General features: G+C 36.5%; 1 protein-coding gene across 4 annotated transcripts in view; it reads right to left on the bottom strand.

Moving 5' to 3' along the window:
* Window positions 1-24,938, bottom strand: part of LOC137615330 (uncharacterized) — a 59,122-nt gene extending 34,184 nt beyond the window's left edge. Inside the window, exon 1 of one of the 4 annotated variants that reach the window (XR_011039225.1) lies at window positions 24,306-24,934. The gene's annotated coding sequence lies outside the window, so the exon portion shown is untranslated. Of the gene's footprint in view, window positions 1-24,305 lie in introns of all 4 variants that reach the window. The other 3 variants (XR_011039226.1, XM_068345122.1, XM_068345121.1) reach the window with 3 other exon arrangements.
* Window positions 24,939-27,512: the final 2,574 nt, after the last annotated feature.

The following is a 27,512-nucleotide window of genomic DNA, read 5'->3' as shown; positions in this document are numbered from 1 at the left end:
CCAATCATACGAACTTCCTGACCACAATTAAGAGATTTCTGTACAGCATTTGAGAAGGTCCCATTAGTTAGAAGGGCATCACACCCTCTAAGGCCTTAGCAAAAGCTATATTGCTAACTAGGGAACAGATGATTACATTCAGCAGACCTATTTAAACGTTTTGCCAAAAAAACGTTAAAAAAATTCAGATAATATGGGAATTAAGCAAATTGTACGGTAATCAGTGGCGTAACAAAACAGGAATGAGGAAGATCAGTTACTCATTACTCAGCTTATTGTCATACATATCAGTTAAAAGGATTTTTTTTTTTTTTTTTTGACAGTGAGTGACAGAGCCATCTAGTTTAAGTAAAGGAGGAACTGTTACATCTACACCATAGTTCAGATTTAAGGGTAGTCCACCACTTATACTCCTGGGTTGTACCAGAAAGCGTTTCTTTTATGGTTATAGTGCATTCCTTTTCAGTTGAAGCATAAACTCTTGGTACAACAGCTCTATGCTGAGTTTAGTTATTCCAAGTCAAATCTGATCTGTTACCGTTCCAAAGATGGTTGGCCTCCTGCTTCTCCAAATAAGCACGTCTACAATCATAATTAAACCATGGTTTGTCTTTCACTCGGTACCTTAGCACACCAGAAGAGATACACCTATCAAATATTCTAATTAGATTCTCATGCAAAATAACAACAGGATCAACACTATCATACAATTGTGACCAATTCAAGTCCAAAAGATCACTCAAAGTTTTGGGATGAATCATTCCATTATGAAGTACAAAACTGTATTAATACATTGATATAAAGTCTTTCATGTAAGGTCAAAATCTTAACGATTTGTAGCTCAGAAAGAAATAACTAATAACTTACAACCAACCCATTTGCTTCGACTTAATTTTAGAAGAAAAGTAGTTAAAATCCCACTCAATGCCAAACCTTCTAAAACGTAATAATAGTTTTCACTCATTAATTTACTTAAGGGGATATTCTTGTAGAATCTCTCGTTACGCTTATCACACAAAACTTACAACGGAATTTTAGATTTTTTCTCTTAATATTGTTATTATTGTTAATAATGAAGCTCTGGAACTTCATATAGATGTTTATGGAAAAGGCCACTTGTAAAAAGTACTTCACATTTGTCTAGGCTTTCACATCATCATTTAAAATCACTCTCGTTACTTTGTTCTAGAGATCTTGGCCACAAAGGAGGAAATCAATAAGTATTTTGGTACGCCACACATCTATGTGTAAAGCAAAATAAAATAAGATATACTTTAGGGTTGTGGTGGCCGATGTGGTAACGTTCGAGTCCCGCTCATACTCGTTAGTTCCTTTGGTCGCTGCAAACTCACCATCCTAACGAGCTAAAGAAGGGAGGTTTGGGGGAGCCAATAAGTCTATCTGCTGAGTCATTAGCAGCCATTGCCTAGCCCTCCTTGGTCCTAGCTCGGGTGAAGAGGGGACTTAGGCGCTGATCATAATTATGTATAAATGGTCAGGCTCTAAGGCATTGTCCTGCTTGCTAGGGCAATGCCACTGTCCCTTGCCTCTGCCATTCATGAGCGGCCTTTAAACCTTTAAACATGTGGTGAACAGAAAGTGTTTTAACACCTACATTTCAATATAGGAACCTTTGCTACACTTACTCAAAAGGAACCGCTATTATTCTTAAAGTCAGTTATGAGGTCATCTATAAAAATAATATTTTCATAACGAACCGATATCTTCATGGAAAATAAATATGACTTTGTCGAAACCAGACGTCAAAAGCTATGTGCTTAGCAACTGGTATCGATCCAGTGAATTCATCAAATGACTTTTGTCTTGGATAAGACCTGTCTTCCACGCAGCTTCGTTTTAATGCTTAGTGACTTAATCAACAGCCTTTATTTGACATTTTTAGTACCAAAATGCTATAACCGGATGTCACACGCCATTTCGTCTCATAAATTACAGGATTAGTTTTTCTAACCACATGCCGCACTTGTATCATGCTCTTGTTATTTTGAACTAGTATGAAAGCAAACATAAAAAACGTACATATTACTATTTACCTCCGCCAACGAAGTTGTAAGGAGGTTATGTTTTACCCCCTGTTTGTGTCTTTATTAGTGAACACCTTCCTGGCCATAATTTTAATCGTAGTCATGAAAATTGCAGGGATTAACTGTTATGTAAAAGCTGGAAATTATTGAATTTTGGAAGGTCAAGGTCAAAGGTCAAGGTCACGGTCAAGCAAAATGTCCAATTCACGTAATCAGCCATAATTTTGGACCTCGTTGTCACACAGACTTCGAACTTGGTTCATATTTGATTGTATAAAAATCCAAGCCAATTAATATATGTTAAGTCAAAAGTCAACGGCAAGGTCGAGCAAAATATCTAGAAATAAGCTGCCGCGGCAGAGGTCAACACTCTACTGAGTGCCCCTCTAGTTATAAATGAGTGTACAGTGAACGTAATTTTAACCTTAGGTTCGCTATATCACTAGCCGTCAGATTTTTAACATGAGCAACATTGGGTCTGGTCAGTACCTAAATGGGAAACTACCAGGAACTAAACGCACCACCAATTCCAGGACAAAAGTGAAGGGCTAACAAATTCACCTTAGAAAAACCTTGCAAAAATAGAAGGGTGATAAATAATGGAGCCATTCACACCAGAAGGGGAAAGGGATTGAGAAGTATCTTGTACAAATGCATGTATGCATGCACGTATGTATGTATGTATGTATGTATGTATGTATGTATGTATGTATATATATATATATATATATATATATATATATATATATATATATATACATATATATATTATATATATATAATATATATATATACACTAAATATATACTGTATATATATATATATATATATATATATATATATATATATATATATATATATATATATATATATACACACACATTATATATATATATATATATATATATATATATATATATACATATACAGTATATATATATATATATATATATATATATATATATATATATATTTGTGTGTGTGTGTCGATAAATAGTTATAATCTACTGTAGTCCACTATAGGATACTTGCAAAAGGTCAAAGGTTTTTATCTTAGGGAGACATGAAGTAAAAATCAAGTTCTGTTAAAACACATTGAATCTCTGCCAGCCTCGGCAGTGAATCAGGTACCACATGAGTCGATTTTAGATGTCATAATAAGGACAGAAGAAGACAAGGAATTAACAGCCCCCAAATGCAAAATTTGCCAATTATTCGAGTTTACATATCAAAGAGGAATAAATATATGGGTGATCATAATTTCAACTATATTAACTCATCAAGTACTAACTCTCCTATACCTAACTTGTATAGCTACATTCCTCACTCCTAATGCTCTATAACTTATTTACAAAAGCAGCCTGTACACATTAAGTGTGCTCAACATTTTCTTTATACATCACAATCTGGCAGGTTTAGACACTTGCTAACCCTTTACTTCAAATACTCAGTGGTTCACCACTTTCTTCATTCACACCTAAACAGTTACTCATAAAATCCCTATATGAAAGAAACAACCAAAATTTTTTTTTAACTTCACTTTTCCCAGCATCCAATTTTTCATCTTACTTAAAATTTTCAAAAATATAAAACCTGTTTCGACAGCTTCTCTTCACTATCACCAAACAACACTATCTTCTACAAATATAAGCTACTCCACAATGCAGTCATTCCCCACTCATATCAAACCTGAAAAAATTTCTTACACTTTGAGGTGCAAAGGGAGTCCATACAGTCATAGACGATCAGCACATTATTGTGTGGCTTTCACAATCTTGAAAAGAAAATTTTCGTTAACAAATAATTATCGGTTAAAGCATGCAGATACTTTAAAACTCAAAATGCTAGTAGTTTAACAAGTAATGAACTACTAATACACATTTTCATTAACAATTTCATGAACAAGATGTCTGTCAAGTTTAAAAGGAACAAAGCTAGGAATTAAAGCTTTATGATTAATTCTCATCAACGCAATACTGAAAGACTTGGGCGTAGTCAGACAATGTCTAACGTAATAAGATTGTCCTTTAATTAATTAAATAAGAGTGTTAGGTCAAAGCCAACGATTGCAGATAATTATTATTACTACTTGCTAAGCTACAACACTAATTGGAAAAGCAGAATGTTATAAGCCCTAGAGCTCTAAAAGGGAAAGTAGCCCATTAAGGAAAGGAAATAAGGAAACTACATGAAAATTAATCAACAATTAAAATGAAATATTCTAAGAACAATAACAACATTAAAATAAATATTTCATATATAAACGATTAAAACAAAAAACAAGAGAAAGAGAAATAAGATAGAATAGTGTGGTCGAGTGTACCCTCAAGCAAGTGAACTCTACCCCAAGACCGTGAAAGACCATGGGACAGAGGCTATGGCACTTTCCAAGACCAGAGAACAATGTTTTGATTTTGGAGTGTCCTTATCCTAGAAGAGCTGCTTACCATAGCTACTACCCTTACCAAGAGGAAAGTAGCCACTGAACAATTACATTGTAGTAGTTAACCCCTTGAGCGAGGAAGAACTGTTTGATAATCCTCATGACAAAGGAGAATATTTAAAGAATAGACCAGACTATTCAGTGTATGTGTAGGCAAAAGGAAAATGAGCCGAAAGCAGAGAGACGGATCCAATGCAGTACTGTCTGGCCAGTCAAAGGACCCAATAACACTCTCGCAGTGGTATCTCAACGGGTGGCTGGTGCCATGGCCAAGCTACTACCAACAAAAGATGGGATAATTGTTCAAGGAATTATCAACTAATATGCAATATCTTCAATCGTAAATATACACACAAATATATATATATATATATATATATATATATATATATATATATATATATATATATATAGTGCATGTGTATGTATAAAATATAAATACTATATATACACATATGTATATGTATAAATGCATACACGATATATTAAATTAAATTTGTGTTTTTTTTTTTTGTATAGATACCGAGATAGTTACTGCTGCAAATACGCTATTAAACTTTGGTAAAGTGTGAATCTTTTTTAGTGAGGGTTGGGAGATGATACCTTAGTTTTTAGAATATTGGAGAAGTCTATACAGTAGGGGGACTTACAAAGCCATGCTGGTGTGACTCACCGTTCCTTACCAAGAACAAAAGCCTATAGTATTTATCACACCGTATTTCTTTATCGGGATGGCAAGGCGACTTAAGATTCTGTGTGTCACTTACGGATCAAAAGGATTGGGTCCATGAATGTGGGCCAGAAGGCCCTGTACTGGGGTCGGGAAGGCAATACAGTGCCCGGGTGCAAAATGAGGGGGGGGGGGCACCGCAGTTACAGTTTGAAGGGAAACTTAGGAGGCTGGACAGCAAGATGAATGAAAGGAAGCGGGACGGATGTTAAGTAGAAGGCTTAATTTAACTAGGTGCAACTTGAGACCAAAAGGAGGCTTTCACCATCTTCAAGTAATGCCTACAATGCACCGCTGGAGCTGAATAGACATCACTACCACACAGCCATCCCTAACTACACGAAGTAACTTCTGTGGTTTGTCTTCTTTCTAGTCCATACCAAATAATATCTAATGATACATGGGACCCTTAATGAGTGAGGATATCTTCACGCGGTAAAAAGGTTTGAGTATCACCGCGATCAGCAAAGCTGTACTAGTCAGGGCCACCAATACTGGGTTGGTTTATTGTGAGCGATCGGGCGAAAATTTTCCCAGCATCACCCATCATCCCTGGCCAGCGTGGCGATGAAAACTGTCAAACTCCAGACATGAATAAAGACATGTCTGGGGCCTTTATTCTATAGTGGACTAGAAACGGCTGCATTTGCTGTTGTTGTTGATAAACAGGAAACAATTGTCACCGGTAGGCTACTCGTTAAAAACAACCGATTGAAAAAATAAAAAGTTCAATTCCCACAGTATCAACTCTTCGGTCATGCAGTCCTTATATCCCACTTAATATGCAAGATTTGCAAATTCACACGTCTTTTTTTAGCCAATATACTACAACGATTAACACCCTATTCATTCCCGGATGTTTCTATTAATCCAAAATCTAATGTCTCTTCAAATAACATGAAAAATATATATTAATTCCAATAACCCATTTAACATGCACACCTGGATTTACAGAGACATAAAGGCATACATACCTTCATTCACATGGCAAACTATGAATTAATATGCACCTGAGAGAACGACCAATAACTGTCGCAGTGGTAGGCGGAACTGACAGGTGACGCTTTCTTGATTGTTCGTTGCAGACTGAACAGATCCACACGAAGCGTTCTGAGGCAACATAAATTACTGACGTCATATAAGGGACAAGAACAAAGAGAAACAAGCATCTTTTTTTTAATTTCAGACGAACTACTACTACTTAATTTTAGTACTGCTTTTATGAAATTAGTCTTGTATGTTCTTTTATAACTATCGTGTTTATTTTGCATTTAGGTTTTTACCAATTTTCTGGAAGTACGTCCTTCAAGAAAATGGTAAAAATCCGAATACAAAATAAACACAATTATTATAGAAGTACAAGACTACTTTAATAGAAGCAGTGAAGCTCCATATGTTTGTCTCGGCGTCATTAATGAATTTTATAACCCTCTAAAAAGACTATAATTGGATAGAGTACACATCTTTAATTCTACGCAATGAGGACGTCCATTATGGGGATTAAATGACCGTCATAACGAGGTAAAAGTGATTGTTTGATCGTTATGGTTAATGCTGTCTGCCGGTCAGAATATTCGAGAAAATTTGGATTTTTCAAAATATAGCTTAAACTGATCAGAAATATCATATTCTGGACTATTTAACAAAAATTAATTGAATAATAAGTTTTCACTCAAAATGATGAATAAAATCTAAAGAATTTATATATATATATATATATATATATATATATATATATATATATATATATATATATATATATATATATATATATATAAAATCATATACACAAACACATTAATATAGGAACACAAATATAATATACATAAACACATTAATATAGGAACACAAATATATATAATATATATATATATATATATATATATATATATATATATATATATATATATATATATATATATATATATATAATTTATATATATACACATATACATATACATATATATACATATATATATGCATATAATTATATATATATATATATATATATATATATATATATATATGTGTGTGTGTGTGTGTGTGTGTGTGTGTGTGTGTACGCACAATGTACTTGTCCCTTTTTACCAGATACATACCTGTTTACGATAACCCTCAAACCCTTTCTCAAATTCTTCACACATAAAATACGTTTTCTCAATATAAATCCAAACCGGGATGAGGTTATTCCAAATCCAATATATCACATGGAACAATTAAAGTCTATCTCCGCTTGTACTGTAGGCTACAGACATATTTTGGCAAATTCAGCGTTTATTGCATAAAAAGCTTGTAATATATATAAGGATATATATTTATATATGTACATATATATGTACATATATATATATATATATATATATATATATATATATATATATATATATATATGTATATATATATACAGTATATATATATATATATATATATATATATATATATATATATATATATATATGTATATATATATACAGTATATATATATATATATATATATATATATATATATATATATATATATATATATATATATATATATATATATATATACATATACTGTATATAATATATATATATATATATATATATATATATATATATATATATATATATATATATATATATATATATATATAATTCAAATCAGCCAAAGAGATAGGTGGAAAATCTCCGAAACAAGATTAAGGAAAACTACCATAAAAGACCAAAAACCTAGTAAATAAAAGATTGAAAATGAGGGTAAAATCCTGGAAAGATGATATAGAATAGGATGAAATATCCAAAACAATAAACAAACTAAAAATTCCTGACATTCGTAAACACAATTACATAAAAATTGAGGAAATACTGAAGAAAGGAAGAAGCATCAAATTATTGAAAAGAAGACTTGGAACAGGGAACAACAGATGTTTGCTTTTATTAAAGGATGGAAATGGAAATATCAGCAAGAGAGATGGAGTGATAAACGTTGCAGGGGATTCCTTTATAATGTTATAGAATGGTGATGAAAGAAATAACATAGCTAACAGAAATAACGAGACACCTGAGTTGGTACCAAACGTAACGAAGTGAAGAAAGCATTAAGAGGCATGAAAAGAAGAAAGGCAGAAGATGGCCTAACAATTGATTTAATAATAAATGGAGGAATTGATTTAATAATAGATAGAGGCGATTTCATAGCAGTAAAACTCGCTGAACTCTACACAAAATCTCTGCAAGAATGTTCTATACCTTTAGCTTGGAAAAATTTTATTATAATAATTTACAAAAAAGGAGACACAAAAGACCTCAAAAATTAGCGCCTAATAACTTTACTCTTAGTAATATATAAAATACTTACAAAGATCATATTATGCCGAATAGAAAGACAGCTAGACTTTAATCAACACAGAAAGCAGGTAGGCTTTAGAAGTGGGTATTCAATAACTGACCATATCCACGTAATTAATCAGCTAATGGAAAAATTAACAGAGTAAGATCACTATGTATGGCATTTATAGACTATGAGAAAGCTTTTAATTTTGCCAAAACTTCAACAGTAATGAAAGCCTTCCAAAGACAAGGAATAGATGAATCTTATGTTAGACTACTTGAAGATAAGTATCCAGGAATTATCGCAATTTTAAAACTATATAAAAGATAGTGAGAAAAGCCCGATTGAGAAAGGAGTTAGACAGGGAGACCTCACCTCTCCTAAATTATTTACAGCATGCCTAGAAGAAGGTTTTAAAAGTTTAGATTTGGAAATATATAGGAATTAAAATTAATATGAGTATACCTTAACAACTTCGGATATGCAGATTTTATATTTCTGTTTAGTGAACAATGGGAGGAATTGCTCAAGACGATGGAAGATTTGAACAGAGAAAGCAGAAATAAGGAAGGAAAATTAATATGAATGAAACCAAGATAATGTTCAATGAAAATGCAGAAACAATAAATTAGGGTTATGCACGGACCTCTAGAGACTGTTAATAATTATAAGTACTAGGGCAGGCATTAAGTGTTTCCCCAGGAAATGAGACCGAAACTAAAAGGACAGCTTTTGGAAAACATTTTTTTCACGGCATTATTACTAAAGCTTCGTTTCTATTAATCACTTCCTTAGCAAAATATTTCCTAGAATCTTCGGCTAACTCATCAAAATCAGTCAGAACCTACACTTATTATAATTTATCTTGTTTCTTTCTTAGTTATAGATGAAAGGCACTTTATTTTTTCTTTAAATATGCATCAGTTCCATTAGGTCCCCGAGACGAGTGTGTTTTCTACCGCATTCTCGTTCCTTGGAAGTAGCGCTCTCGTCGGAAATATGGAATTTATAGAACCTTTATTCTAAGAGCCAAACACTCATTACTGATGTATAATACATCACCTACTCTAAGTTATCTTCGTCCACGATATGAACCAAACAGTTAATGCAAGTATGTAAGACAATAAAGTGTCACATCACAATATGCCGGTGTACTTTTTCCTTAAGTAATTTTCTTTTTATTATTACTTGTAACAGTATCACTTTCTGCTAGGAAAGAGATGACAGAAATAGTGACAAAGAGCGTATTCACAAGGAGCTAACGATGACAAATCAAAGTAAATCAAAGATTGTACATAAACAGATTGAGGATTGTCAAAGCAAATTTTACTGAAAGACTAAATTCCTTTGATAATAGAACCTAAATGAAGGTTAATGAGAGGGTCCATAAACTTGTGTGAGGGTAAATGAGCAAGATACATCATCGGTAAATTTGTGAATTCAGCAAAGGTAGAAGAGAGGTTCAGTGAAGTTACTAACGCAGACGTAATCATGTTCAATAAGCATATCCAGTGAAAGAAAATTAACACATCCAGTGAAGGTTAATATGCAGATCCATGAAAGCAAATGAACAGGTAAATGAGCCGTTAGAAGGATGAATTTTTTTTTTTTGAAACCTTGCGGTTTTGCTTTGTCAAATAGGCCTACTCCAGTGTGTGAGTGAGAGAGAGAGATTGCGATGGTTAGTGTATTCGTATTGATTGTTTGTGGCAAATAAGACTGCTGGAATAATTTAGTTTTTGTTGTTTACATTTCTGCTTCTTTTGTTATATGGATTATATGGTATCGAAAGTCCTAAACGATTGTTTTTCTCTTATTTACTGCAGCAAGAGATATATATTTAATTGCTTTTGGATTAGGCGGTAGCGAATGTCTTGACTTAGGCGATTGTTTTTTTTCTTATTTCGTACAGTAGAAGATATATATCATATTGAAATCTTCTGGCTTTGTGATTTGTCATCTTTGAAGTATATTCATTATTCAACAAACCGTATATTCTCATTTCCCCTCCTCTTTATGCGTGCATTAGATATTGATCGATAGCCTTGAAAAACTAGAACAGATTATGACTTTGGACTCATCTGATATAATATTGACTTGGATGATGACTTTTGCTCTATAAGCCACTTCGGATTTGAATTATTCTTGAAGTACGGTACGTTGATCCGAATGGCGACGACATGGCCCACCCAAAGATGTGGGGAGTCAGTGTCGCCTCATGGAAATGTGGCAGTGTTTTTTAGATAGATAGCGTATATAAATAATTCTAAATTTTGCATGTTAGTTTTAAGTCTGATTTTGATATTTCTTCTTGTGTTGGTAATTTTAATTTTTAAAGGCATAGTTAAAAGGAATTTAGATAGTTTTACATAGTTTTTCCGACTAAGAGTTCGGTTTGGTTAAGATTAAGAAAAGGGAAAGATTGTGCTGAAGAGACTTTTGTCGCAGTAGATCCAGTGAAGGTAAATGAACGGACACAGTAAAGGTAAATTAGGAGATCAAGTGAAGGTAAATTAATAGATCAAGTGCAGGTAAATGAACAAATCCTGTGAAGGTAAAAGAAAATATCAAGTGAAGGTAAATGAACATATCCGGTACAGGTAAATGATCAGATTTAGTTTAGTAAATGAGCATATTCAGTACACAAAAATGAACAGATCCAGTGAAGGTACACGAGCAGAGGCAGTAAAATCAAATGAAAAGAACGTTAAGGTAAATGAACAGATTCAGTGCAGGAAAATAAACAAAACCAGTGAGGGTAAATTAACTGGTTCAGTGAAGGTAAAGGAGCAGACCAAATAAAGGTAAAGGAGCAGACCCAATAAAGGTAAATTAACATATTTAGTGAAAGTAAATTAGCAGATGAAGTGACATGGCATTTACTTTTAAGCGTAGACCAATTCATCCTATTTCTGTATTTTGTTTTTATGTCAATGAGCTGTGAGAAAGCCTCCTCGCTAATTGTTTTACATCTTTTACATTTAAATGAAAAGGATCCCTAACCAACTTATTATTACCATTATGAGGAGGAAAATAATCCCTAAAATAGATTTTTAAACCTTGCAAATACTCTCTTCACTAATTGATTTTTAACACTGTCAGACATATCTTCTATTCGTTCTTGACAGTGGTGTTTGACAATGAAATTATATCAAAACTCTTTTGATACTTTGTTTCCATGCATTCTAGAGGCCACTGCTTTGGCAGCAGGCAGAATTAGTTCCTCTCCTATTGTGTATGGTTTTCCACTCTTTGCTAATAAAAGAGAAACATCATACGAAGTACACACAGCATTCTTATTATCAACCCCGGTTGCTATTTTTTCTATAATTTGTCTTGGAAAGTTCTTCCCACCTTCTTTGAAAATGTTCAACAGGTTTGTTAGTATGCTCCTTATGCTTAGTTTCAAAATGCCGGCGAAGTTTGGCTGGCTTCATGCTTTCATTGGACAATAATTCATAACAGAGAACACGTGGTTTCGGTTCACCTTCACTGCCTCTACATATAAATCCAAAGTATATGTATTCATCACAGTATTTACAGTTTTTGCGTTTCAACTGATGAGTCAGTGTCTTTTCACTTGAGCTTGTCAAACATTCACCTTCTATGTCACCACTGTCTCTTAACATGCTTGCGGTTTTTAACCAACAAGCCATCATACGACCATATATTTAAAATAAATAATCACTGAAGTAGTTAATACAACTAAATATTAAGGTTCAGGAATCAAACACAGACACACTGACAATGGACTGCTCAAGTTGTATTAACATTTGGATGCAACTGTCGATTCTAGATGTGAAAACGGTGAAGGAAGAGCGAAGTTGCAGCAACCAGTGTTCAGAACTTCAGCTCAGACTGAGCTCCCACGCCACGGTCTGACTGTACGTGTTCAACACATGACAGATTGATAATCTTTCACATACAAATGCTTCGGTCCTACCGTACTTTGCCTGACATCCAACATGTCATTTTTATATACAACTTTAAAGAGAAAGAAAAGAAAAATAAATAAATTGTATAATCAGATATGTTTTTTGATATTGCCATAATTAAGAGAGCATGGGTATGTTATGTTGCCTTTAAAAACTGCATTATTATTTTTTCTTTTAATATGCTTATTTATTTACAAATATATATATGAAAATTTCAATTCAAATCACGGACCCCCAGTACTACCTTTGCGGACCACAGATTGGGAACCACTACTCTAGGGCATTGTCCTGCTTGCAAGGGCAATGTCACTGTCTCTTGCCTCTGCCATTCATGAGTAGCCTTTAAACCTTTTAAACCTTTAAACTCCTATCTGATGGGCCCCTCAGCTACTGCAGCTAATTTCCTCTCAAGCACGAGGGATGGGTGGCAGTCAGTAGTGCTGGTTCTTTAGTTAGTGTCTTTAGGATGTGATGTCACACATTCATTGTTATACGAACAAAAGACGAGTCTATTCCTGTCTGGTGGGTGCCTTACAGGAGATTATATAGACAATCATGGTACTAACTCCTTGGCACTGAGGCACCAGCTACTGCAGCTTCTTTCCTTTTGGACACAAGGGATGGGTGACAGTCAATAGCACTGGTTCTTCTGTTGGCTTCTTTGGGACGAGTTGTCACACTCTCATTGTTCGCCAAACAAACGACCAAGTCATTGTTTTCTTCTGGGTTTGAGTTGCTTTTGCTTGCTAAGGTCAGCTTTGTTTCTTTCATGAGAACTGTTTTGCTCTATCTCCAGCTTTTTTTTTTGCCTCTTCCTTTAAGGCATCAGACACATGCCAGAAAGAGGGAGGTACGTGAGGGTACTGGTCCTTTGTGGCACCAAGAGGAAGCTTCATCGCTTCCTTCCCCGTGGGCACATCACATAGTACCGGAGGAATTTATATTTCCGGTCTTGCTTGTGGTGACGGGATTTCTTGTCACTCCCTGCACTTCTCTTGGCATCAGACATTCACCCGAGACAGGAGTCATTTAGTAGTATGAATGTTGTGCAAGTGTCATTGGGTTGTGCTATGACACCAAAACACCTAGCAAAAGATTCCCTGTCAATAGACCAGTCAGACTGATCTTGGCACTTGCTTAGGACTGAGTCGCCACTTTCTTTCTGCCCCTCTCCTCTCGGCCTTAGGCACACCACACACACGAGAACAGGTGGCACTTTGTTGCATTGGTTCTTTCGCTGGCTTCATTAGGTTCTGTCATCTCTTCCCCCAATGTCCACCAGACGGAAAATCAGACTTTTGGTTCAATCCTTCTTTCTGGAACCGAGTTGCCATTTCCTTTGCTCTCAGCGTCAAACTCTCAAGCGAGAATAAGTGTTCCTCTGGTCTTTATTGCCAGCTGTTTCGTGCTACTCCATCTTGGTGTTGGGAATGCACATGGAAGAGGGAATCAGGCGGAGGTCTGGTCCTTTCCCCCAACAGCCACCCATTACACCGGACATGTTCCCAGGGGTGGGACCTGTCTGGCCACTCTTGTGGCAACAGGGTAGCATGCCGCTCTCTGCATCCCTTCTCTTGGCACCAGGGTCATGTTCGAAATTGGGTGGCATTTGATAGAACGTGTGCTGTTGCTGCTGTTATGATTTTGATTTGGCAATTCACCTCAGACCCCAGCCTTAGACCTTGGTTTACTTTCTTGGTTAGTTTTCCAAAAAAGTTCTTAAGTTCAGTTGGTTGGTTTCTTGCATTTTCAGCATTTCTCCTATTCTTTCCCAGTCTCAAAGGGGAAATTTTCAAGATCGCTCCTCCTTGTTAATGGGGTAATTGGACAAGAAAAACTATCCCAAGGTAATGTTTATTAATATGGATTTTTCATAATAAATTGATATCAATAATACTTATCTGGATAATCTAGCCAATCCCATCAAGTCTTCTCCACTTGTGTCTGGTCACAACTGATTTTCAAGGTGAGTGGACAACCAGTTTAGCTGGCAGTGTTGCCAATGTGGGTACAAATTAAGAGGTAGCAGGGTTGGCAATATTTTCATTAAAGTATTAATTTAACTATGAAAATTCCATATTACAGTACAGTATTTTAAAAATTTGTCATATCTTGTTCCCATTGACAATGCTGTGCTACGCCTTTGGATTTCCCAGAAGTAACAGGGTTCTCCCTCCAGAGTAAGGCTAGCCGTAGCACTTAATCCCACAAAGGGAAATAAATCTTACAGACTCTTATGACATTGCCCTTTCGTCTGAGCTCAAGCACCCAACTGATATTCCGCCCTTCAGTTGGACTTCTCTTATTGTCCAGACCCCTAAGAGTTTGAAAAACATTAGTATTGGGAGAAAAAAAATTCTTCATAAAAGAGAGAATAGTCCTTCCAAGTATGTGTGCACTCGCAAGCAATATGTCTCTGAGCATACTGGTGGTCTGGACTCTGAATCATTGTTTACCGATGAATGCACAACCTCTCCAGACCTTGTCTGTGCTCAGCATGCTCCATATACACATGCACCTGGAGCGAATGGGGGAATTACCAATAGTAGTGTGAGCCTTGCCTACCTCTGCTTCTGCAATTGTGGTTCAGAGCCCTTTGTTGATGAAAAGGATGCATAGTCTGCACTTCTGAATGCAGAATATTGAATTTTGTTCCTCAGTGAGATGTGGACTACATCCTCAGAGCTAGATTGAAAGTAGGGGGAGAGCTGGGGAATGGGCAGCAGTATTCGATCCAAAGAACATCCTCTGTCCACTGCTCTGTCTCGTGAAATTGCCACCTCATCCATCTCCCTATAAGACCCCCCCCTATTGGTGGCAAGATTGGGGGAATTACTGATAGTAGTGTGAGCCTTGCCTACCTCTGCTTTTGCAATTGTGGTTCCGAGCCCTTTGTTGACGAAAAGGATGACTAAAATCCGTAGGATTCCACAATGTTGATGGTTTAGCTCTGATGTCACTCCTATTTGGCTGAAGTCAAGAAGCTGGACCCAAAGGATTGTCTAAGTGGGGAAGGTGACCTGGAATGGTTGTTTGAGTAGGAGGTTTGTCTGCTCCTAAACGACACCTCTCATTTGAAAAGTAAGGATGGGTTCCATTTTCTCCTCTTCTCAGCTGCAAGTTCTACCTGCTCCAAGGGAAACAGACGGTCCTTAGAGTGACTAATTTCTCTAATTCTATACCTCTCTCTGCTCAACTTGCCTTGCAAACTTGCAGGGAACCGCATCTCACTTCTTTACAATATAGTTGGTCCACTGCTTGGCTGTCTGGTGGATTGAAAGCTCCATTGATTTTGCTTCTGACAGAGGGAGGGCCTTTAAATGCCTCTTCTTTTCCGTGTCTCACAAGTCTTCACTTGAGGATAAATACCCCATTGTCCCTTGCCAATGGTCTAACCGTGATGCAGCTTGAAGGGTCAACATTGCTGAAGTTTTATGTTCGAGGCTCCGATGCCATAACATAATGTGTTGGGATGACAGGATTAGCATTCGGTTGAGGGCTACTCATTAGTATGAGACCGATGACAGTTGACAAATAGTGTGTACAGCAATGATGTTGGTTCCCAAGAGAAGGACTTTAGGTATGCATCTTTTCCCTTACTAGTATACTTTGCATGAAAGGAAAATGAGGAAAAGGTCCTTACTCCTACCAGTATTGTGTATTGTATGCTCATTTCTGTTAAAAAGGGCAGGTAGCCGGTTAGAGAAGGGGTGCTCTTGGTAGGTTCTGTCGCCTTGCGAAATTCACTTCTGAAATAGGAGTTATCAAGTTTCTTGCTTTAATAAAAGCCAAATGTGAGCTTTTATCAGATGAGTGTAGCTTTCAGAAGGATGAACGTGAACAGTAGAGGGTTCCCTGTCTGAAGACTGCACATCATAGTATGGGGTACTTAGTGTGAAAAGATGTAACATCAAGAATCGATGAGTGCACACTGCTTGGGGAAGAATTTCCGATCAAAAGCTCACGTGCCAACTGGTGAACCAGCTTGTGAGCGAATATTGTAGATAAGATCACACATGCTTGTGAAAGTTCTATATTAGATGAATGACTGTGGATAGATAAGTGCATCCCCTGCTATAAGACCAAAAAATAAAATTGTGAGTGCTAGAGGAGATGGTCCCATAGGAGCACACTTTAGGGAATAGTTGAGATGGTGAGCGAGCGATTGCAACAAGGAGAGATGCTTTATGATTGATAGCAAGGGAGATGCTGTATGATTGATTATGAGCAGGTGAGATGGTGTGCTATTGATCGCGATAAAGTGAGGTGATGCAAGATCAACCATGAGCAGGTGAGATGGTGCGCAGTCAATGATATGGAGGTGAGATGATGCACGATAGATTGCACGCAGGGGAAATGGTGCGTGCCTGATCATGAGCAGTTAAGGTTGTGGCGTGTGATTGCGAACAGGTGAGATGGCGCTCACTTAAGAGTGCTTGAACACTTATTAGCATGCTAATGCCTAATATTGCTCTAATGAGCATGTGAACAGATGAGATGGGTGTTCTGTAGGAGTGCACGATTGCCAACAGGCGTATGATACCAAGTATGTGTGGTGGTGTTCTTCTAGATGCGTGTGATTACGAACGGGTGAGGTGAAAGCAAATAGAGCGCAATCTTGCTGTCTCTTTCTTCATCCTCAGTGAAGGATTGGGCAACACTGTCTCTCCCACAGGGAGGGAAACAATAAGAATGACTTTCATGAAACTTACATCGATTGGCCTAAAAGACTAATCATCCAGTAGGGGAAAAAGAAGGGCGGTAGTCACATTTTCTTTCGACCGGCAGTGTGTACGAAGTCAAGTGACTACTGTGCATGCCTAGACTGAGTGTACTTATAGCCACAAACAGACACTCTTACAGGAATATAGTACAGTACAGTAGTTAGTCTCTGTTCAGTAAGAGTCATGATCTAGGCCTGAATGTGTGCTGAAGTTGCACCCTGATGTGCTTCTTTATCAATTATCCCCTGACCATTTGGAAAGGGAATAGAAAAGCGTGCATTGCTAGCCCGCTTGTCTGCTGTGCGCCAAGGCAAGTGCTTAAAATGAGTGAGTACATGCGTAATCACAATCACGCATTCAGGATCTAGTGAAATATCTTCCTTTGGGGAGAGCACACTAAAGGGGGCACGTGAAACTCTTTCATGATAGTGTTAAAAGCACTGATGTTTTGTATACTAGTGGCTTGATAATGTTAAACGTGATAGTGTTAGAGTGAAGTGGTGTTGTGCCACCAATAGGGGGGGGGGACTGATAGGGAGATGGATGAGGTGGCAATTTCATGAGACAGAGCAGTGGACAGAGAATGTTCTTTGGATCGGTTACTGCTGCCCATTCACCAGCCCTCCCCCTAATTTCAATCTAGCTCTGAGGACGTAGTCCACATATCACTGAGGAACAAAAATCAATATTCTGCATTCAGAGGAACAGATTATGCTCCTAATAGGCCTAGGTACTATAGAAGACGCCCAGGACGGCTCACTGGGCTTCTTCAGCCTTCTGTTTCTGGTTGAGAAAGCTTCAGTTGGAAACCTGTGATAGATCTCCGCCCTGAACAAATTCATCCACCAGACTCGTTTCAGGATGAAAACTCCCATCCCTGTCAGACATTTGATAAGAAAGAACAATTTTATGATCTCAATCTGTCTCAGGGATGCATACTTCCCAATCCCCATAAATCGTTCTTCACGGAAGTATCTATGTATTGTCCTAGGGAGCAACATCTTTAAGTTAAAAGTTCTTTGCTTCAGGCTGTCCACAGCCCCAAGGGATTCACTGGAGTGTTTACATTGGTGTTAGCATAGGCTTATGCTAACAAAATTTATCTGATTCTAGATGACTGGCTGATACTTACAGACTCAGAATCTCAACTTCTCCTCATCAGGACAAACTTCTTTTATTTTGTCATGATCTTAGGATTGTGACAAATCTAGAGAAGTCCAAGCTTTTTCCTAAGCTAAGAATGATATATCTGGACATGGACATAGATACTATAACAGGAAATTTTTAACCATCCATAGATGGGGTAAACTCATTTAAGAAAGTAGTTCAGCCTTTCCTTCATCAGTCACAGTTACCAGCACAACAATGGCAACAACTTCTTTGTCACCTGGCATCATTAGAGAAACTTGTTCTTCATGGCCTTTTCCATCTATGATTGTTACAATGACGCTGGTTGCTAACACCTGACTCTCCCTGCTTCCTGGTACCAATTGAGGATGACATCAAGCTCAATCCACGAAGTAATGCTGGCACAAGAAGACTGAAGTGGGAGATACATACACAAAGACAGACTATGTAAGAGTGAGTCTGAGTCAGCAAGAGATGGCGGGTTGTACTGTGTGGAGAGGGAAACGGTGCAAAGCAGGCTGGGTGCATAGGAGTGTGTTCGATTTGAAATCATAAGGCTGTGAGAGTACTTATCGCGAAGCCGCGAATGGGCAAATTTTTATTCAGTAAGTCATACGATTCTGTTTATCGTGAATGATCGAATCAGCAAAGATAGAACTTGTGAATATCGAAGACTAACTGTACTTTAACAGTGACCCACACGGATGGCATGCTCAGTACATCCATATACCGGTTTCCAGAACAAAGAGTGATGCAAATTGCAGCAGAGCAAAATCCATTTGAGGGACGTGATACAAATTATAGGCAATTATGATACTTTAATTTCACACCACTTACATGAACCTTATATTTTTATACTGTACTTGTTATCTGTTTTATTAATTTCTGACTATGAATACGGGGCAAAAACCCATTTATGACTTTTTCTACCTGTCTACATGAAAATCAGTGGGAAATCAGGGCTACTGGGAGAAAAACACTATAAACCCATTGACGTACAGCAATAGTAATTGTTAAAAATGCATAAAAAAAACACAAGATAAGCAGTAGGAAAAATACAGTTCAGGCATTCCCCTGCCTGTGGACTGGTCGGGAGAATGTCCTCCCTCGCAGGATCGTCCTTGTTTACCTCTCTTTGAGCCCTTAGGTCAAAAGGGTTATTTGGGACCTTGGGTCTGCGCTGCCTGCTTCTTCTGTGAACTGTTCTTCGACCTCTGGGCCTTAGTCGGAGAGGATCTCTGCAGTGGAGGTACCACCGAGTGAAGACGTAAAGTTATCCCCCTCTGGAGGAGAGAGTCATGGAAGCCTTCCTCCATTTGTCTGCCATTGCCTCAATGTCTTCCAAATTGAAGAGGGAAGGAAAGTCCATTGAGGAGTTGCGCAACCTCATCACCCCTCTCTTAGCTACCTGCTGCTGGAATACTACATTGAGTTGCTTCAAAACCCATTTGACTCGCAGGTTCACAACATTGTGTGTTAGGAACTCATGGGTTCTAGCTCCCGAAAGGAGGAAAGCTAATAAAACCTCCCTCCTCTGAGGAGTGGAGAAGTCCTCGTTCTTCATGAGGTAGCCTACTGTTCCTAACCAGTGGTCCAACCATACAACTAATTGCAACCCTTTCCATGTTAGCTACATCCCCCACGGAGAAATGCACTGTGGCAAGGTTGCCAGCTTGGTCAGAGAAGAGTTCTGTGTCAAAGCTAGAATCGCCGGATCCAATGATAGAGGATATGGATCATCCTCTACAATCTCATAATATTTCCTCTGTCGTATGTACTGGGGAGGAAGTAACCAAGAGGAGTCAGCCAACCAGAGGGAACATGATGCCCCCGCCACATAGACATAAGCCCTCTTCTTTTCTGCCTTCACCTCCCTTGACCAAGGAAAGGCTAGCCTAGTCTTGGTGGGTTTTGGCATATAGAAGAAGAGGTCTAGGACAGTATCTTTGCCCTCTGTTGGAACTTGATCCGGTTCCCCTAGAGAATTGATCTTCCTTATGCAGGAAATGACTTGCAGAATGATGTGGTCTGCATCTTTCTGCTCTATGGGAGAGATCTTGGAATTGGTGGATGGTGGCAGCGCCCCCATCAAAATGTTCTGAGCTATCACCGAAAGGTCCTCCTCTTCAAAGGTAGTACCCATATATATATATATATATATATATATATATATATATATATATATATATATATATGTTATATAAAATTTTATAAATATATATATAATTGTATACAATTATATATATATATATATATAATATATATATATATATATATATATATATATATATATATATATATATATATATATATATATATATATATATATATATATATATATATATATATATATCATATTATATATATATATATATATATAATAGATATATAATATATATATATATATATATATATATATATATATATATATATATATATATATATATATATATATATATATATATATATATATATATATATATATATATATATATATATATATATATATATATATATTTATATATATTATTACTAGCCAAGCTACAACTCTAATTGGAAAAGTATATAATATATATATATATATATATATATATATATATATATATATATATATATATATATATATATATATATTTATATATATATAAATATATATATATATATATACAGTATATATATATATATATATATATATATATATATATATATATATATATATATATATAAAACCCAATCGTGGTTCAGTGTTTGGTTAGTGTAACGGTTTTTCCTCTTGTTAGAGAATGCCCTCGCCGGCACTATGAGAATATTGTTATCAGCGTGGCTTAGGCACTCAAAAAATATTCGTTAAATGTTAGCGTCACCTAAACCTCTCCCTATTGGTTGTCATGAGACTTTCGGGTCAAAACAACCAATCGTTGATCAGGCATCGCGAAGCCCATCTATGGGCGATGGGGAAACAGCCTATGGGAGTCAGTTAGAGTTTGGAGGCTTGAGTGTGTAGACCTACGGTCAGGTCACGGGTGCCAGCCTGCGTGCCAACGAGTACCATTTTTCTAAAGGTTTTGTCTTAACGTAACGTAATTATATTTAAGGGCGCCCTTGTAAACTTAAGAGAATACAGCATGTGTTAAACGAACAACTCGGCTATTATTTGTGCATGACCTCCCCCTCTAATTGTGTTAACTATGAAATGGATTTTCTCTATCTTTGTTTCCCCCCAAGATGTGAAGTGTGAACCCCCTTAATACGACCTAGATTGGGTCATATATATAAATATATACAAAACTGGCAAACAACCCAAGGTAAACAAAAATTTCTTGAAAACAATCAACAATTCTAGTTGTATTTCAAAAACGTATGATAAGCTATATGCTGCTAACCTGTTCAAACAAAAAAGGGAGACAAGGCAACCTCCATTACCACCACCTAGGCCACATGTATATCAGGGATGGGCAACTGATAGTCAGGTGGGAGGCCACATTTTACTATATCAAAGTCAGTGAGGGCCATATGATAATAGGCCTACACACATGCAAGGAATATTACTTGCCAAATATATAATGATTTTTTTTTATTTCTCTTATTTGTCTTACCATAAAAGTTTACTTAAAACTGACATCTCTTTTATAATTTATTTATGAGAATTACTGGTATAAATAAATATAGTTTCAGTAACCTAGAGTCTTCAGGTCCACACAACATGTCAGGGGCCCCAGGTTGCCCTAACCTGATGTATATAGTTAGATTGGAGTGAATTACAGTTTTCTTTAACTTATGACATTTTACATTGGGCAAGTAGGGAGATTTGCCAGGTAAGGGTAAGACCTACTAGGTTAAGTTCAAAAGTATACCTGTACTTTTAAAGACTAATGGATAGCTGGAGTTCGGTAAATTTATAGAAAAACACGGGGTAAAGTTTCTAAGAGAAAAAACTTATACTACAGCAAATGATGTGCTTTCAATGAATTTGACATTTATTTCCACTGCAAATAAGCTGTTCTACTGTTATGGACCTCCCAAAAGGACACAGGTGGGAACCTGCGATTTCGGTTTTACAAAAACAGGACAAAATGTGATTATTTAACACTTTTGAGATTTGTAAAAGGGTACAGAACCTAACAAAGCCACTTAACCTAACCTAGTAGTTCCCAAGTCACAACACCAAGCTGGGGGGGGGCAAAGAACCCAGGACCCCCCTTCCCAGAACACAAACCCTAGCTGGGGGCTTGCCAGAACTCCCTTTCCCAGGTCACAAACTAAAAGTGAATCACAAACAAATCCTTACATTATGATAAAGTAACTCACAAATAATTCCTTACCTTAAGATTGACACCTGTCTCTTTTTTAGTCTTGGAAATCTTTACAGAAGCGTTTTATTAGTATAGTTTGTCCTGAGTACAGTATTTCTATAATAATACCAAATTTCGAAATAAATCGTACTTCTCTCTTGAGCTTTCGTCATTACAGGCGTTCCTGTTGTAGTCAATCCTACAAATAGCTCTACAGGACTCGTACCACTTGTCCTATGAATTAAATTGTGTCTTTGAGCATGTTCAACCACTAGTCCAATACCACCACTAGAAAAATAATTATATAATTCTTCATAACTAACATTGCATTGCACACAATCTGTAGGAATTGGGGTTTTGTCAAAATTAATGCCAGAATGGCCACCCACTGCCTTTGCTATTGCTACAACAAAATGAAATGACGGTTTTCCTTCATTATTCAAAGTATTCGGTCAAACATAGATACAAGTGGATGTTAGGGAAACTTTATTACTCCGCTGACGTCGTTCATAATTGGTTATGAAACCACAAGGTCATAATGATGTCAAAGCTCTCACCCAATAAACTGTAATTGGAACTGCTTGATTTTGTGTAAAAAAGTGAGATAAAGGGCTCATTAAAAGTAAACATTTCCATAGAGGAAACTTTTCTCCCGACTTAAGAAAAAATCAAGGTAAAAAATTATCAACCTCATTTAATTCCATCTCGTTCAATCTCTCATATAAAAACTATGCTTTTTGTAAAGCTTTACACATGCTCTTTCCATGTAGGTGATTATTTAATTAATATCAAGTGTGGCATGCTTCTGTAGTTTTACCGAGGATTCCTCTATTTTGTGCAATTTTCCGTGGATTTATTATGCGTCTCGAAGAATAATGTATAGAGAAGAAATAGCGAGTTTTACAATTATTTATCAATTCACCAGTAAATTTTCCCAACCCAAAACCCTTGGTTCCCACTGGGTGGCCCCTATTACCATTGGATATATTAGGATATATCTTATTAACTATTTATTTGCGAGGGAAATAAAGGGTAATTCTAAAAAAAAATGGGAGTTTTTCTATATACTGCATACCCCGATTCTTTTTATCAGTAAAGCTTGTCCTGTGTATTTCTATAATAATACCTGGAGTTCTAGGTATGGTTAGGTTGGGCTAGACAGCATCCCTGTAACTTTGGTGAGTAATGATCATCTGCATTTGGTTAGGTGGGGGTCAGGTAAGAAGGTGGCATGAATATTTAAGGGAGGGGATCAGGGGAAGATTTGGCACACTTAAATTAGATGGAAGAGTCAGGTGAGTATTTGTCGAACTATTATAAGTTAGGTGGGAATTCAGTCTCACCCAGCATACTAAGTTAGGTAAGGTTAAGACAAAAATCCATGCTTGTAATTACCTTTAGTACAGTTTCGTATTTTAAAGGTAATTGTAGAATTGTTACAGGTGACAAACGTAAATTATACAAATATGTCAAGTCCCGTAGTCACTGGTGTTGCCTAATACCTCGTTTCCCATTGGGGCCCATAAATTTCATGTGGGAAAATACAGGAGAAGAGGATTAAATCTACAATAATGGTCACAAACGAATAAAGCACATGATAACCAGTTACAAAAATTATAGAAGTTGTGCATTGACAAGAAAAATAGCATATTGTACACTATTACTTGTATAAACACCATAAAGTTGCATTCTTACCTAATCCTTTGAAGCAGTGTGCTGAGGATATATATATATATATATTTGGTGTCATCGTCAGAGGTGAGTAGAGAAATTGTTTTCGGGAAGTGCATGCCATTTTTTTTTATGTTGCCTGGCCTACACAATTTTCCAGCTCATAGCAAGCACAGGACCATAGTAGAGACAGGCTTATTTGGTAACCTTATTTTTTTCTTTTTTTATCTCACGGTCGGGGGGGGGGGATTCTTAGGATGCGGACACACCTATCTGAATTAAAATTTAAGACTGTCAGTCACTGTCAGATTTCAGTTCCATTCGGGGGAAAATAATAACCTGGAGATGAGTGAACAGTTTGATGAGTAAACACAATTTTGAACACTTAGGTAACACAAGGTTACATAGGCCTATAAGACCTGACAACCAATTTAAACCAAATTCCAGACGAATGACACTGAAGTAATGACTCTAGCGAGTGCACTTGAAAAGATTAAAATATGGTAAATTCAGATTAGTAGGGCTTTGTCTTTGCAAATAAGGTTATATACAGTGAATTGTCGAATAAGCACTTCTTACGGGCCAAAGTCGACTTATCGAGTGCTGTTTATTTTCGAGAAAGGTTAGAAGAACTTTGGAAGGTATGAGGAGAATTGTTGAAGTTTAAAACAAAGTTTAAATCTTGATGAATTGCACGGAACCTTACATCCCCCATTCGATCCTTTTAAGCTTATCTTCCACTGGACTTAATCTGATTTATTTTTTCTTTCAGTTGTTTTAAACACTATCATTTTAAAACAAAGGCATGCGTAAAATCACTTTTCATTACTTTTGCTTACAAAAGATATTGTAGCCTACAGATTTTTTTTCATTGGGTGTATCTTCATTTTTCTTGTTCCAATGTAAGCTATATTTTCTTTAGATTTTTAGTAACATTTACTTAAAGAAAAGTTCATTCTCCACATTATCTTATATCAACAATGTTGCTTAGATAACATGAAGTACTTTCACAAAAACCTTGATGATTTGATGGGATTAAAGAAAAAATATGTCTTGCCTGACAATGTTTGTGCAGAGTTTTGCTATATTCTTTAGTGAAAAAAATTGATAAAATCTATAGAGGCTTCCCCCAAAATCACTTGGAAGGACAGTCAGCTATGCCAGTGAAGGAGGGAAAGAAGTTAATAAAATTTAAGGAAATAAATATGTGCGACTTGTTAAAGGTTATGAGAGAGATGAAGAATACATACTGTGGAAACGACCCTTTCCCAAACAGTTCAATAAGTGAAGCTCCAAACAAGCAAGTTGTATATAATATTTACCTGAACATAATTAACCTAAGTATATCACAATCCTGTTTTCCTAGCTGTGAAAAAAACTGCGTTGATCAAACCAATTTACAAAGGGAAAGGTGATGTAAACGAGCTAAATTCATATAGGCCCATTTCAAATTTATCCTACATGTCAAAGCTTATTGAAAAAGTCATAAGTGAGCAATTATGGGCGCATATTGACGAGTTAGAGGTATTCCCGGAAAATCAATCGGCCTACAGAGCTAATCATTCTACAGAAACTACTTTGTGCTCAATAATGAATGATATGATAGGTCTTCTTGATGGGGGAAAGTGTGGAATTTTAATTATGTTAGATCTTAGTGCTGCTTTTGACACTGTTGTGCACGAGTACTTACTTGACGACTTAAAGTCTATTGGGGTGACTGAGGAAGCACTGAAATTTTTGCGAAGTTACTTAGTGAACAGGAAGACTATTGTAGAAGTTTCTGGAAACCGATCCAATGAGAGAATTCTTATGAAGGGTGTAGGCTACCACAGGGTAGTGTCCTGGGCCCTATCTTGTTTAACATATATACTATCGAGCTATCACACATCTTGAAAAAACAAAAAGTGGGTTTTAAACTATATGCAGATGATACTCAGTTTTACCTCTCAATTTCAACAACACAGGATACAAAGAAGAAAATTGATGAGATAATGACTGAAATAAAAACATGGATGCAGAGGAAAAAGCTCAAATTAAATGATGATAAAACAGAATGTATGTTCTTTGGCACAACGGTGGCTTTGAAGAATTACCAGTTAATTCAAAGTATAAAAATTGGTGATGCTGATGTTGGGATTGTGCCTGTTGTAAAAAATTTGGGTGTACTGATAGACTGTAATTTGTCAATGAAGGACCAAATTGTGAACACAGTGAAAGTGTGTAACTATCACCTGAGAAACATAGCATTTATAAGAAAATATTTAACAGAGGGCAGTACACAAATTTTAGTGATGAGTCATGTAATATCAAGGCTTGATTATTGCAATTCTCTGTACTACAAATTGCCCAATACACTACTAAGAAAGCTTCAAAATGTGCAAAACCGGGCGGCTAGACTGATAAAAGGCATTAAATTTCGGGAGAGAATAACTCCTGCACTGATCGATCTACATTGGTTACCTGTTAAGGCTAGAATTGAATTTAGAATTTGCTTGTTGACTCACAAAGCACTTACAAGTGATAAGCCTAAATATCTTCGTGATTGCTTGGTCCTCTACCCTGAAGCTACCAGCGCCGCTGTAAGAGTTAGACATGCAGATGACCCACATAGACTATTCGAAATTAGTGTGAATCATGCAATAGGAGGAAGAACGTTCAGCTATGCTGCACCGAGACTCTTCAACGACCTTCCACTCGATATCAAGAATAGCAATAATGTGGCAGCTTTCAAGAAAAACCTGAAGACTTATCTTTTTAGAAAGTGTTATAATAGTGACCTGAAAACTATTAAGCCTGAATACAAATGCTAGCGAAATAACTGATAACGATACAGAGCAAAATATTAACTGGAAAGAAATTATTTTTTTCACACACCAAGGCCCGCCTGAACAGACCTTTAGTGTTTGATGGAGGGCGAGAAATAAACCCGTAAAAGTAAAAGTAAGTAGATTATTCCTCCTCCTTTTAGGCCTACCATCTCGTTTTCATATTCTCAGAATCATATTTGTCCCAGTTGTCTCCGTTTTTTGGTCTTATTCCTGCAGTTAATAATATTCTACACCAGGATAATCTATTTCACTACAAGTATTCATTCTTTCATTATTGTCGGTGTTGCAGTCTTTACTGGCAACACAAGACTCGTGATATGCTAATTGTAGTGATATCCAAAAGCATCATATACTGATTGATGATGGAATGTCTCAAAGTTTCAGCCTTGCCGCATGAATTATA

The sequence above is a fragment of the Palaemon carinicauda genome, chromosome 21 (genome assembly GCF_036898095.1).
Source record: "Palaemon carinicauda isolate YSFRI2023 chromosome 21, ASM3689809v2, whole genome shotgun sequence".
Classification (NCBI taxonomy): Eukaryota; Metazoa; Arthropoda; class Malacostraca; order Decapoda; family Palaemonidae; genus Palaemon; species Palaemon carinicauda.
The sequence above is the reverse complement of the archived record's forward strand: the minus strand, read 5'-3'. Positions and strand labels throughout refer to the sequence as shown.